Source organism: Canis aureus, chromosome 10, assembly GCF_053574225.1.
Source record: "Canis aureus isolate CA01 chromosome 10, VMU_Caureus_v.1.0, whole genome shotgun sequence".
NCBI lineage: Eukaryota > Metazoa > Chordata > Mammalia > Carnivora > Canidae > Canis > Canis aureus.
The window spans coordinates 55,822,352-55,836,902 of NC_135620.1; the positions used below are offsets into that span (position 1 = coordinate 55,822,352).

The following is a 14,551-nucleotide window of genomic DNA, read 5'->3' on the forward strand; positions in this document are numbered from 1 at the left end:
AAAATAATTTGAAGAAAAAAAAATAAAGCACCATTGTAGGGGTCCTGACATAGAGGCCAATATCTACCTGTTCCTAGCCTAAAGTGATGTTTTCCAGTCAAGATGATGTAGAAAAAGACTCTAAATCAAGTACTTTTTGGTGTGTGTTCAACATAGGCATGGTTGGAGAGGCCTACAGTTTGGCAAGTACCTATTTTCTGGAACAGGTGCGTTCTGGTGCAGCCAGAAGGAGAACTCTCTCATGCAGGAGAACAAGCGTGAGGTAGTTAACCCATGTCCTTCAAAGTGAGCTTTGTGCTTTTGCCCAATCTCCTGTCCCCCTTGTGCTGCAATTAGCGTCTCCCCAGTGTGTGAGTGAAATCTGCTACTGTGAAAGGGTTCTTATGGAAGTGATTTTATTATTTTATTTCCTTCCTAGACTTCCTGGTTTTAAGTTTCAAGCTTAATGAAATCAGAAAACTAGTAATAGTGCCCTTTGTGACCAGGGCAGGAAAATAGCAGAGTTGTGGTACATATGTTTGCCTTTTCCCAGCCATACTCTGTAGTGGAAGCTCATTTGTCCAGAGCCCCTGATAGCTCAGATGCATTAGAATGCCACCAGTCACTTCCCTCTTCCTTCTTCAGTGGTTCGGTTCGGCAAGTGCTTTCTCACCACTCCTTCGGGAGGAAACAAATAGGAAAAACACCAATAGGCCCTTCCCTCAAGGAGCTCAGGGTCTAGTGAGGAAGAAGGAGGAACATACCACAGGCCATTCTGGGAGTATTCCTAGGGGACCTCTGGGAACACTGAGGAGTGTGGATTTTAACTGGAGTTAATGGGGAAGACTGTGTCTTGGAAGGTGGAAGGAGGAAGCGGATTTCAACAGGTGGTGGAAAGTGGAAAGGCCATTTTAGGTCAAGGAACTGGTGTGAGCAAAGGTACAGGGTCAGGAGAACTCAGGGCCCAAATGGAGAACAGTGGGTCAAGTGGAAGTGAGGGGAAGGCAGAGCACAGAGTGGAGCACCGTGGGGTGCAGGAGGCTCTGAACCTGGGCTTGAATCCACACTGATTTGGGGGATATTGGGCCTCTGAACCTCACTTTTCACATTTGCAGAAGGGGAATTATAATTCCAAATATACAAGGTTAAATGAGATCATGTATAAAGTGCCTAACAGAGTGTTTGTATAATGATAGACACTTGATAATTGTGCCTTTTATTAGAGTGTTCATGGGCAAGCTCCATAAGTGTTGCTAGACACCAATAAAGTGAATGAATGGTGTCTTTTATTTTAGCATAGGTATTGACTTGGAACCTCACCATCAGACTGGAGTTCTTGTGACAATGCAAGGGCAGGGGCTTTTTGTCATTTGAGGGTGCTCAGATCAGACGCTGACATCAACAGCAGACAATGCTCTGTAAATACTGTTAGGTGGTGGGAGGCCACAGAGAAGTTAATCAGAACACGCAATCCCTGCCTCCCATAAGCTTATCACTATGTGCTCAAGGACCTAGGTGGGGGGATTTGACAGTCAGACACAGTTATAAATATATCAGCATTGTCCATATATGCTGGGAACCGGGCACCAGCTCCCATCTGCCTTAGTGTGGGTTGCTGGGGATTTGTAGTAGCCAAGGACGGAGAATAGGACAGGAGGGTGAAGAAGGACACTGCAATACTTTGTGAATCTGTGTCCACCACATGGCAGCCATTCTACCGCCCTTCATTTGTTCATGGAACACTTATTCACAGAACACCTTCTCTGTGCCAAAGAATGATTCTAGGTGCCCCAGGAATACACTGAAACAAAAGGGAAGATCCCTGCCTTCCTGGAGTTTATATTCTAATTAGAGGAACATAGTAAACAAGTAAACATATAAATAATTACAAATTGGCTAAGAGCTGGGAAGGAAACAAGCAGGGTAAAGTGAGAGAAGGTAATGGGAGTGGCGAAGGAAGGTCTGTTGAACCACTGGGAGCTAAAGGAGACAAGGAGCCAGTCCAGACTAGAGCTGGGGGTAGGAGTGGGGGTGGCATGCAGTCCAGCTCAGTAAGAGGCAGGGTCGCTTTGGTGTGAGAACACAGGCTCTGGGCCACGGTGTCTGTATTTGAATACTGGCCCCACTGACAACTAAATATATTCCATTGTCAGGTTATTTAATCTTCTGGGCTTCAGTTTCTTTGACTGTAAACTGGGCATAATAACCCTACTTGATAGAGTTGTTTGGGGATTAAATGGATTGATATATGTAATGTACTTGAAATAGTGCCAGGTATGTAGCAAGCACCAAATGAAAGTTAAATTAAGAGGGCGGGGGGATGGGGGGAGGTGGGGCGAGGCAGCAAATGCAAAGACCTGGAGGCCTGAAAGGCTTTGTGTGTTCTAGGACCAGACAGGCTGTGTGCGTGGGTATTATCACTACAGTTATGGGGATACTCCAGAGCAGGTTCTCTGCTCCTTCAATACAAAGCTATGTTTTAGGAATCCTGAAAAGAAGAATACCCAGCCATAGCATGGTCAAGCCTAGAGTGGCATGGTGAGCTGCTGCCCACTTTGGGAACATCTCACTGTAGACCTCCTTCAGTATCTTTCCCTCCTTCCCTTCCTCTCTCCTTTTCTTACCCTCCCTCTCCTGCCCCTTCTTCCTTTCCTCTCTGTCCCTACCTCCCTCGCCTTCTCCCCCGCTCCTCCATCTCCTCTCACTGTAAACCCTGAAGAGTAGTGCCCCTGGATTGCTCACTGATATGCAGAGGGGAAACATGCTGAGTGGCACCAAAGCCAGCCTTGCACACTTGCTGTGTGATATTCTCTGGCCAGCAGTCTTCCACTCCCACCCTGGAAATTCCATGGTAGTGGGGGCAATGTGGGGGATGCTACATAGTCACCCACAACCTTATTCTCTCCCTTGGATCCCTCTTTATTGAAATCCAGTCACTCACCAAGTCCTGTCGTTTTGACTTGTGAAATCTCCCTCAAACATGTCTCCACATTTCCATTCCGTCTCTGAACATCAGACTTCTGTTTTGTCTAATGTATGGCCCAGAGACCTTCAGTGGATCCCTTGCATGTGGATAATGAAGTCCAGAGTCATCAGGCCCGCAGACATGAAGGCTGTCTCCATTTATTCTCTCAGTCCCCCTCCTCCCTCACCGTGTCCTCCACACTTAATCCCTCCAGCCATTGCCTCTCCATCTGGCTCCTCTGCCTCATGTACCTCAGCCCTGGTGATCCTGCCCATGCCTGAGGGCCCAGCTTAAACCCTGTATGCCCTGGCAGCCGTCTTCTAGACCCCCTCGTCCCAGAGTTCTCGTCTGCCCCTGCTCTTCCCCTGCATTTAGTACATCTCGTAGGGAAGCCATTGCTGTCAATCGTGGAGGATTGGGATCCCTGGGTGGCGCAGCGGTTTGGCGCCTGCCTTTGGCCCAGGGCGCGATCCTGGAGACCCGGGATCGAATCCCATATCGGGCTCCCAGTGCATGGAGCCTGCTTCTCCCTCTGCCTGTGTCTCTGCCTCTCTCTCTCTGTGTGTGACCATCATAAATAAAGAAAAAATTAAAAAAAAATCGTGGAGGATTTTGTGTGCCGTCACTTATGCATGTGGCAATGGCTTTGAGAAGTCCCTGGGAGGCCAGACACAATGTCCCTCTTACCTCCGCCTCACAGTCCTTCTCATAGACCCTAGCCCTAGTGCAAGCTTGATATGTGTTTGCTGCAATGGATTGACAAAAGCCTGTGCTTTTCCTGAGATCTGAAATGATTTGAGTCATGCCAGAAACATGATGCTGATGCTCAGGGCTTGTGGTCCCCGGTTGAACTCACTTGAGGCATTCTGATGCCTTGAAATGTAGGCCCTTCATTTGATGAAGAGTTGATGTTAACTCAAACAGGAGTCTAATTTTAATTTAGCTTTCCAATGTGGCCAACTTTTAATAAATATACTGTGAAAAAAGCTAGATAAACTCATCAATAATTATTTATATTATGAAAGGATTTTTCACCATACCAAAAGAAAGCTGGTATGGAAAGCTTTCAAATATCCAACATGGGGCAGCCCAGTGGCTCAGCGGTTTGGCGCTGCCTTTGGCCCAGGGCATGATCCTGGAGACCTGGGATTGAATCCCACGTAGGGCTTCCTGCATGGAGCCTGCTTCTCCCTCTGCCTGTGTCTCTGCCTCTCTCTGTCTGTCTCTCATGAATAAATAAATACAATCTTAAAAAAAAAAACACAAAAACATCATGCCTGTGAACTTAACGTTATTCAGTATATAAAATTTTGATTTATGCACAGCTGTTGTAGCCCTACTTCTACTATAGTCTAGGATATACACCAAACTTAATATGCATTCATAGAATAATGATGTCTTAAATTTGTTTTGCTAACTACAGATTACATTATGTAGCTCTGCAAATAGGAGAGTTTTAAAAATAATGAACTATCTGCCTGAAGGACAATGGAAAGCCCTATTTGGTGCTTGGCCAACTAATGTGAGGGCAGTAGCCGTTAATTTCACTCAAGTGACACAGTATTTTCAGGGACCCACCTGATGTTTGGAGACCTTTTTGCCATGGCTAGAAATGGTTTCGGCTTCTAATCATTTCACAAGCTGGCTGATAAATGATGTGTGTGCTTAACAGTGGTTCTTTTAGAAAAAGGGGGGGGGGACACTAATTACAGGCTAAAAAAGATAGGGTGGCAAATCCAAAAATATGAAAGTCTATTCTTTTGACCTCTCTTGAGGAATGATCTGAGAAGCTCAGCCATTTCAGTAAAAAGGTAACATGGCAAATTTTCAAAATTCTGAACAGAAAGAGCTTCAGAGGAATCCACCCGGATGCAATGATGAGATTTTGACTTAAGAGAAGACAGACAGATGTGCAGGCAGATGAGAAATGCTATGCTTCCTGTTCTCTGAGTATCCAGAATGTAGGGTGTAGGCTAGCATTTGTTACAACTGGCGATAACAATATCCTTCCCCTTGCCCCAAAAAAGCCCTCTCCAAGACTAAGTTTTGAGCATTAGCATAGGTAAGCTTCTGAGCTACTGCTTTGTTGTTTGATTTGTTCCAAATCTAGAATTCAGAAGAATGCAAAAGGAAAAGCATTTATTAAAATAAACATGGAGTCTGTTTTCTCTGGTTTTCCCTGGAGGAGGAGATGAGGCCCAAAGCTCCCTTGGTACTGGGGCATGGGCTCTTGGCTCCTGGTCAGGGTAAAGGGTGATGTCCATATGGAGATATGTGCCCTTCCCTCTTTCTTCTTTCTTGGGTGTCAGAGACATTTGTATATAGGAGCAGGAGGAACTATTTCTTTTCTGAGTTCATTTCTGGATAGTTACAGTACTAAATTTTTTGGGTTTTTGTCTTTACAAAAGCTGTGTGGTAAGTTCCTTAGTTAGAGCACTGCCTGTCTATATGCCAAAAGCCCAGGCTCATGTAAAATATTTTACAGGATATTTTAACTAACAGAACAGTCATAGACTTTCAAACAGGATTGCGAACTCCGGAGATGATCAAGTATATCCTTTTCTGGTGCAGGAATTCCCCTAGCACACCCCAGCCTCTTTCTGCTTGGACCTGCCAGTCCTGGAGGCATTTCTATTCCATTGTCAATTGGCTCTGATTATTAGAAAGTTCTTCACTGTGCTGAACTAGACTCTCCCTACTGGCTGGGGCTGCACTGTTGGCCTCTATTCTGCCCTTTGAAGCCCCACATAAAAATCCATTTCTTCTTCCCCATGATGGCCATTTAAGCCATTTGGACAATCAAAGACAGGGATCAGGTCCCCGAGTCTTTACTTCTTCAGTTAGAGTGTCCCAGTTTACCCAATTCCCTGAAAAAGACAGAACTAAGAATTGGACATAGTGACCATGCAGGTGAGATCTGACCAGCGTGGCGGGGTACAAGACCATGGCAGCCTCACTTCAGAGTCTGTCTTTGCATTTAGCACAACCTGAGGCCCAATTGAGTTCCTTGTGGGCCCCTCTAGAGTTTTTGGGGGAACCACATGCATGCTGGTGTCAGAGAGACCTGGGGGGGTTGCTGTAGAGGAGAGTGTCAGGGACCAGTGGCTGATGTGGAGTGGCTCTGGGTGAGGCAGCCCCCTCTCCGGGACTCAGATCCCTCATCAGTCTGATAACTTCTAAGGCACTGTCTTAGTCTCCTGCGGCTGTAGTAACAAATCACTGCAACCCTGGCTAAAAACAAAGCCCAAAAGTCTGAAATCAAGGTGTAGGCAGGGCTGTACTCCCTCTGGAAGCTCTAAGGAAGAATTTCTTCCTTGCCTCTTCCATCTTCTGGTGGCTGCTGGCATTCCTTGACTCGTGGCCAAACCCTGCCAGCTCTGCCTCTCTAGTCGCAACGCCTCTTTCTGTCTGTGTCAAATCTAGCTCTGCCTCATTCTTACAAGGATACTTTGTCATTGCATGTAGGGCCCACCTGGACAAACCAGGATAAGATCCTCACCTGAACACTCTTAACTTAATTACATCTGCAAAGATCCTTTTTCCAATTACGGTGAGATTTATGGATTCCTGAGATTGGGGCATGGACATATTTCTTAGGGGGCCACCATTCGGCCTTTGACTTTCTACTTTCTCTTTATGTGACTGTCTTCTGTGGATTGTATTTGAACCCAGCTCTCCGGGGTCCCCAGCCTCAGGTCTTTATTTTGGAGGTTTCATGTGTCTTCCTTTCTTTAGCATGGCAGCTGCTGCTCCAAGGTGCCCTGTTCTGCAGATGTGGCCAGGTCTTTCTGGTCCTTTGGTCTTCACCGGCATGCCCTGGCTAGTCAGTGAGTTTCTATCAATAGGAAGGAGAAGCTGTGCTATTAAAATGTTCATTACCAGTTCTTAGACTTAGGGGAGATCCCATAGTGAATGCGCTCTGTATAGAGAAGAGACATAGAGAGGAAGATCGAGTGTCCTTGTGTTTTCCTTCTAATTTAGTCTGAGATTGGCTCATTGAGCTGGAGGCAAAGTATTTACATTCTCAGTGACCAAGTACATATCTCTTTCTGTGAAAAACCAGGAAATGCTTCTTCACAGCTTTCAGAGTGTGTTGTAGTGTGGTCTTCCTGGCCTTTAGCTAGCCTATCTCAGAAGTTCAAGGTCCTTTAAGTGGAGTCTTTGGCCTCTGCGGGCTTACAGGCCCCTCAAAGGCAACACCAATAAAATACGCTTTTCCCCAAAGAGTGTCTGCATCATTTTGTTAGCAGTTGACATGCCAAAGTACCAAAAAGGCCTGGGGCAAGCAGGAGGGTTGGGTTTGGAGAAGCTGGGAAGAAGTAGCAGGAGGATGGTGGCCTAGGTGAGTCTAGCATTGAGCAGTTCCAGACTCTGCCCATGGCTGTCACTGCTGCTCTGGGATTACTGACTCACACTTGCCCAGAGCATGCTTCTTGAGTGCTACTCCTCTCAGTTGGACATGCTTTGGTAAGAAAGGTCTGTGCAGGGGGTAGAGGCATGCGGGGGTGGGGAGGAGGGAGGAGACAGATGACTCAAACAGTCCTGCCCCATCTACAGCTGGTAGCAAGTCAGTGTGGGGCAGGGTGCTGCATGTTACAGAGACCTGCAGAGGGCTGGGCATGCCTTGAGTGAGATCCAGGAAGGCTTCCAGAAGAGACTGGCATAGAGAAGTTGGACTCTAGATTGCCACCTTCTTGGTCATCCAACCAGACCTGACCTGTACTTTGAGTTTGAAAAGGATCTTAAGGATCAGCTTGGAAGGCAGATATTCCAACTTCACTGCTTGGACCCCTAAGGGCAGGGGTGGGGAGCAGTTGAGAGAACTCTGCTTCTTATTTTGCTTACTGGGTTTAAAAAGAGTGATTTCCCATTTTGACAAGGCTTGATGGAGCTGCCTACAAATATCCCCACATCAAAATGCCCTACTTTGTCTAGGAAGTCTTTTCCAGGCTAGAGGAGCAACTCCCCAGACCATGTGGCTGAGAGGTGTTTCCATGTAACCTGCCCCACTTGAGTATGAGCTCTTCTCAGACAAGGGCTCAGTCTGGTTCAGTCCAGAACTGAGAAGATGCCTGGTCCTGGGCACAGACTTGGTATACAGTGCTGACCGATGAAATGAAAGATGTCATTATGATGACTACCTGCCTTGCATCTGACTCCAGCTGCCCTCATTGCTCTTTATGGTCACCCTGGCTATATTAAGGCCTCTGTGTTTCTCTGTCTTTTACCTGCTTCTGCAGGTACCTGTCAACCAAGTGCTAGCATGGAGTGGTGTCTGTTCTCTGCACTTTTGGGAGGCAGGGAAGCTGCAGACCTAACATTCAGGCTCTAGAGGTGCTGTCTCTTGTCCTGGGACATGGCCAAGGCCACCTGTAAACTCACTCACTCAGTCTGCCTGGCTCTTCCTTGGTCCCCTGTAGCCTCAGGACAAGGATCAGAGAGTCAGTGGGGAGCAGGCAAAGTGCCAGAGTTTGACTCAGTGAGACCTGGGCTTCCTAGCTGCGTGACCTCAGGCACATTATTTCCTTGCTTACTTAGTGGATCATCTGTGAATGTTAAAATTACAGAAGACATGAGGAAGACACAACCACTGTCTTCTACCTAACCATGGTAAGTTTTCAATAAATGTTAATCTCCTTTTTATGTTAGCTAAAGGGCTAACAAGGAGAAGAGGGACAGCTTTTATGAGTTAGAGGCTGTCTAAAACCAAACTTTGTTTCCCTCCATCCTTTCCAGTTCCATCAAGCCCTTCAGCCTCCTAATTCCTCAAGCATTGCTACCATCTTTGATTTCTTCCTCTCTTTCACCTACTGATTATTATCAACTAACTCTCTGTGTATATTTGAAGATGTTGCTTCCCCTGCCTCAGTTCTTTTTTTTTTTTTTTAATCTGTGGACTGGGTTATTTCTAAGGTCCTTAAGGGCCCCTGCATTTAATTCCACAACATAGATTGACCATCCACTTTGGGGGGGGGGGTGGTGAATGTTCTAGGCCCCAGGGCACATAGGGATGGAGAAAAAGTCACCAGTCTTGTTGCAGAGGTCACAGCCCAGTGTGGCGACAAACAAGCAAAGCAGTGTGCTCAAAGCTCTGGTAGGGGATGAATCCAGAGCCAGGGTAATCTGAACCAGAACAGGGAGAGAAGTCACTTGATGAATGTATGGGCTCTTCGGCCTCAGGGAAGAATTATCTAGAAATGTTTGCTGCTGGCACGAAGGCATTAATCATGGAGACTGATTCCTCCCAGGTGGCATTAAGATTTTTGCTTTCAATTGGAATTATCAGATGGAAATTCCCAGCAGAGATGACATGCATTAGGGACCTTATTTCCTCTCTTCCTCCTGCTTTCCTGCAAAGAAAAAGAAATCCAAATCTCCAGAATACATTGACCTTTATGCACAGAAGCTCTTGGGATACGCAGCATAGTTTAACAAGTATCGTTTGTGTGCCTAACTGAGAAATGTCTAAGCAGATGCAGAATTACACGCCTAAAGAGAATTAATCTATTTTTTGTCATGATTGTGTTCAGAAGCTAATTTTCAAAGACCACCTCAATGTTCCCAGCTGTCTGGATGATAGTTAGAAGCACACGACCTGTGCACTCCCATCCCTTCTCTTGTATTTATTCTGTCCCACGTAATTTGGTTAGAGTCTATAAGCTTTTACTGGTTGCCTATTATAAGTTAAGCCCAGTGTTGAAAGGCTATGGGTATGATAGAATATATCACTATCCAGAAGTTTCTTTCCAGCTGGACTGATAAGACTTAGCCCAGGAATAAGCAAACAGAGCCATCTATTCATTCGAGATTGCTGAGTACATTGGTGTGAGTGCCAGGATTTCAGCTCCAGGCAGAGAGGCCTGGAGAGAGGGTGGTGAGGGTGATTCTCAAGAAGGTTTTTGGAGGAGTCTGTATTGGAGAATGGCCAGGGATTTCAAGCAAAGTCAAGGTGCAGGGAAAAGAACAGGTTAGCAGGTGAATTCAGCAAGGGCCAACTTTTAATTCTCAACCCCAGCCCCTCATTCTCATGTCTTAAGAATGAAAATAACATCCAGATGACCAAGAGACACATGAAAAGATGCTCAATATCACTTATTATCAAGGAAATACAAATCAAAACCACAATGAGATATCACCTCACACCTATCAGAATGGCTAAAATAAAAAACACAAATAGCAAATGTTGGTGAGGATATGGAGAATAAGGAACCCTCTTGCACTGTTGGTGGGAATGCAGACTGGTGCATCCACTGTGGAAAACAGTATGGAGATTCCTCAAAAAGTTAAAAATAGAACTACTCTATGATCCAGCAATTACACTTCTGGGTATTTACTCCCCAATACAAAAACCCTAATTCAAAGGGATACATGCATCCCTATGCTTATAGTAGCATTATTTACAATAACCAAGATTTGGAAGTAGCCTAAGTGTCCATCTGTAGATGAATGGATAAAAGATGTGGTATATATATACAAGGGAATATTTTTAAGCCATAAAAGAATGAGATCTTGCCTTTTGCAATGACATGGATGGAGCTAGAGAGTATGCTAAGCAAAATAAGTCAATCAGAGAAAGACAAATACCATATAATTTCATTCATATGTGGAATTTAAGAAACAAAACATATGAGCAAAGGGGGATAAAAAGAGACAGAAACCAAGAAACAGACTCTTAACTATAGAGAAAAAAACTGGTGGTTACCAGAGGGGACATGGGTGGGAGGATGGGTTAAATAGGTGATGGGGATTAAGGAGTGCACTTGTGATGAGCACTGACTGGGTGTTGTATACAATGGAATCACTGTATCACACACTGAAAACTATTGTTATAGTAGTATGTTAACTATACTGGAATTTTATAAAAAGAATGAAAATATTTCTTTCCTATATGATGCTTCAACAGGCCTCAGGACCTTTGCTCATGTGATTCCCTCTGCCTAGCCTGCTCTTTCCCTTCATCTATCAATAAAACTCTGAGGTATCTTTCAATTTAAGTGTACTTCTGTTCAGGCCTGAACAGAAGTTCAGGCCTCATTGACCCTCCCTCCCCTGACTTCTCATAGTTTTGTTTACAGTTCTCTCTCAGTATGGTTCCTGAAGCATTCCAGACCCCAGGAGATATCAGGTGAATAAACTGATGGCTGAATAACTGATCATTGGGCTCTGTGTCTGGCTTAATTGCTGGAACTGTGAAATGTATGCTGAGAAAGAAGTGGAGGGCACCAAGGTGAAAATGTGGATGGTAGGTGCTGAGCCACCGAGGTGGGGTGGGGGGGAACGCCCTTTAAGGGGGAAGAGGACATTGGTTTTCTAATGAATAGAATGTACACAGTAAAAAAAAAAAAAAAAAAGCCTCTGAAAGACAACAACAACACTGTAGACACAGAGCATTTGGGAAAAACTCTGCTTCTGGAGTAATCAAAGAAGGCAACACCCAAATAAGGGCAACATTCCCTTTATAAACTTACTAAAGTAGGGGTCAGTGAGCAATTAGGGGAGGTAGCTCTTCTATGACTGAAGGAGGGAGCCTGCAATAGCCCTTCTGAAGGGCAATTTGTCTAGATCTAAGACTGTAAAAACTTGTGTAGTTTTTCACCCAGCAGCGCCACTCCTAGGAAATTATCCTAAGAGAATAATTAGCAGTGTATTATGTAAAGATATATTTCAATATTGTAATGCAGACATTTCTAAAACAGACCAAATATCCAGCAATAGGGTGTTAGCTTTAAATATGGCAATCCTATCAATAAGATATACAAAATAATGTTGTACAATAATAAACACATAGGTAAATGTTTAAGAGGTATTGTTCTAGGGGGAAAAAACAGACTATAAGCCAACACATACATAAAGTTCCCAATTACATTGAAAATATGTATTTTCACACATAGAGGCTGGAAGGGTAATTAGCAACTTATAGATTGAGGCAGATAATTTTTATTTTCTTCTTTCCAAAGAAGAATAATTTCAAAATTTTCTACCAGACTCATGTATGACTTTTATAATGGTGCAGGGATGAGTGTTATTTAAGAAGAGAGAAGCAACTGGAGGGCATTCTTTGAGCTTCAGTGCGTTGGAAGCAAGATGGGCACATCATTTATCTTGCAAATGCCAGACAGGTAGTGTTTTCATAAGGAAGAGTGGTCTTGGGTCCATTTGTGTGAGTGTATTTATAGACGTGAAAGCTTTGGGGGAAGGAAATTGATTGATTGTTTTTCCCCTTGAACTTTTGAAATTATCCTTTCCACTCCATTTGTAATTGAGCCTGAGGAGGCATTCTTATTTCTTCCTTTCTTGGGCACTGCATTAGACCTAAAAATGTTAACTGGTGTAGGATGTGGGTTTTGCTAAAATGATTCCCCTTGAAGTCTTCACTGGACTTTCTTGAGTGCTAAAAAATTGGAGTTTCAAGGAAGACCACCTTCTGAAATCTGTCTTGTTCTTCTGCCTTCCGCCTGGTTCATTTTGCCCCTGCTCTCTGGCAGCCCTGGATAACCCGTCAGAAGCCAGCCCCTGAATCATTGGGATCATGGGTCCCATCGGCAACATGTAAGAAAGGGGCTTAGGGTCAAGCACCTGCTTTGGGTGCTGTCTGCTGGAAAGGTTTATGTAGACGCCAATCTGGCATCACCTTATCCTGTGGACGTAACATTAGTCTGCAGAAAAAGAGATCAGAGCTGGGTAGAGTCTCTTTAAATATTAATACTAGTGATGCCTTTTGCCACACATCTCTGAAGAGCTCTGAGCATTTCAGACATTACCTCATCATTAATTTTCACAGCGTTCTTGGGTGAGAAGCCGATGGCAAGTCTTATGGTCTCCATTTGGGACAGAACATAGCAAATGCTTCAGATAGTTGATCTAAACTTAGGAGTGGTCCTGACCAGATACCAACTGATAAAAAGAGTGGAGGCACTTTTTGTGGCATATTTTTCTACAGTTGTCACTCATCTCACACACGTGGGATTGCCTTCCTGCATGTTGCTCCACAGCATTAATGGGGGCCTGATGTGAGCAGGTGCAGGGCTGAGCACTGTGGCTGGGAGCAAAGGTCAGTCTCCTTAGTCCCACACTTAAGGCCTTTGGTGATAGGGCTTCTACCTGCCTGTCCTACCAGAAGTCCCTCAACCCTATTGCACATCTCCTTGGCCCTTCCGTCCATCTTCCTGGTCTTCAGGGTAGCCCTGGGCCATCTTCCTTCTGTGCACTTTCTCTGTCCTCCCCAGCTCTGCAGGTGTCACTCTCCTGCCCTCCGTGGCCTGGTCCCCCGCTCCACGGAGCCTGCCCTGAGAGCACCCTCCTGTGTCCACAGCTGCACCTGAGCTCCCATCATCCAAGTCTAGCAGCCCATCTGCTGTGACCCTTTCTAGTCTCTACTTGGTATTTTAGGGGTTTGGGTACGCTGCTCAGTGACCTTTCTTGACTGCAGGGATGGTCCGGTTCATTCTTGTATCTCTCAGTGACTTGCCCCTGTGGGGTGCACAGGACCCAGGGCCCAGATAGAACCCCGCTGGGCCTGACCCCTCCTCTGGTGCCAATCACCGAGGCCCCTCACTGCCTGCAGGCCTGTTCTGTCCTCTCAGCACCCACACCCCGTTCTACCCATCCTTGTGGTTGAAAGTCCTTCTGTCACAGAGATCTGGAGAAACGGGCAGAGAGGGACCATGGAAGGGTCTTCAGCAGGTGACCTCTCTGCTTTTGTCTTTCTTCACCTCTGGGGTACAAGGCCTCCTACTGCTGGAAGGGCTTTCTCCAGAGCATTTTCTCCATTCATGAGCCGACTCCAGGGCTGGGACTGCCACGGGCTCCACCTGCGGCAGGTTGTGTGAGGCCGGGCAGGTCATTTAATCTTCCCGTGGCGTCATTCCCCCATCTGTTGAGGGGGGATAAAGTGTTTAAGGGTGACCTACCTCCCTGGGAGGCTTATCGACTTAATGCTATGCCATTCACTTTAACCCGAGGCAGCTGGGCAGACCTAGCTGGGGAGCAGGCACCCAGTCAGCGCTGCAGCTGCACACTGGCCACCTTGGGACACCTCAGGTGTCACAGTCTCTGTTGCCCATGGCCCAGGAGCAGCCAGGGTGCCGCAAAGAACCTGTAGGGTTTCCTCTCTGGGCTAGTTCACATGGCTGAGGGAGATAAGAGCGGCATCTGGAGGCTTCTGGGCCTGTGGTGCTGAGGGGGAGAGAGAGACTCCTGCGGAGGGCAAGGCTGAGGCTGCCCAGGATCTGCAGGAGAGGGGGTCCCCGGGCCACTGCGGGGACCATCCCGCTCGGCCCACATGGCTGGGTCATCAGCTTTACGGGGGCTCATTGACGAGCTATGGGAAGGTCACTTGATACTCCCATTCCGGTGTCCACGATCTTGGGAAGGCGGCCTTTTCTCTTTAAAGACAGCTGTGTGCTGGGAGGCCCAGGAGCAGTGTGGGGAGGCGGGGGGGGGGGGGCCAGCGCGGGAAGGGGGGCTGGATTCTCTCCTTGGACGACTCCCCTCAGCTCTGCTCCACTGGTGAGTTGTTTTCTCATTCTGTAACATGTCCTGCTTCCTCTAGAGGGTTGCAGAAAGGTAGGTGGGCTTTTTAAATTGTAGCATTTTTTAACTTAAGTT

General features: G+C 46.2%; 1 protein-coding gene across 9 annotated transcripts in view; it reads left to right on the plus strand.

Moving 5' to 3' along the window:
* Positions 1-14,551, plus strand: part of FRMPD1 (FERM and PDZ domain containing 1) — a 146,085-nt gene that overhangs the window by 54,190 nt on the left and 77,344 nt on the right. The window lies entirely within an intron of this gene.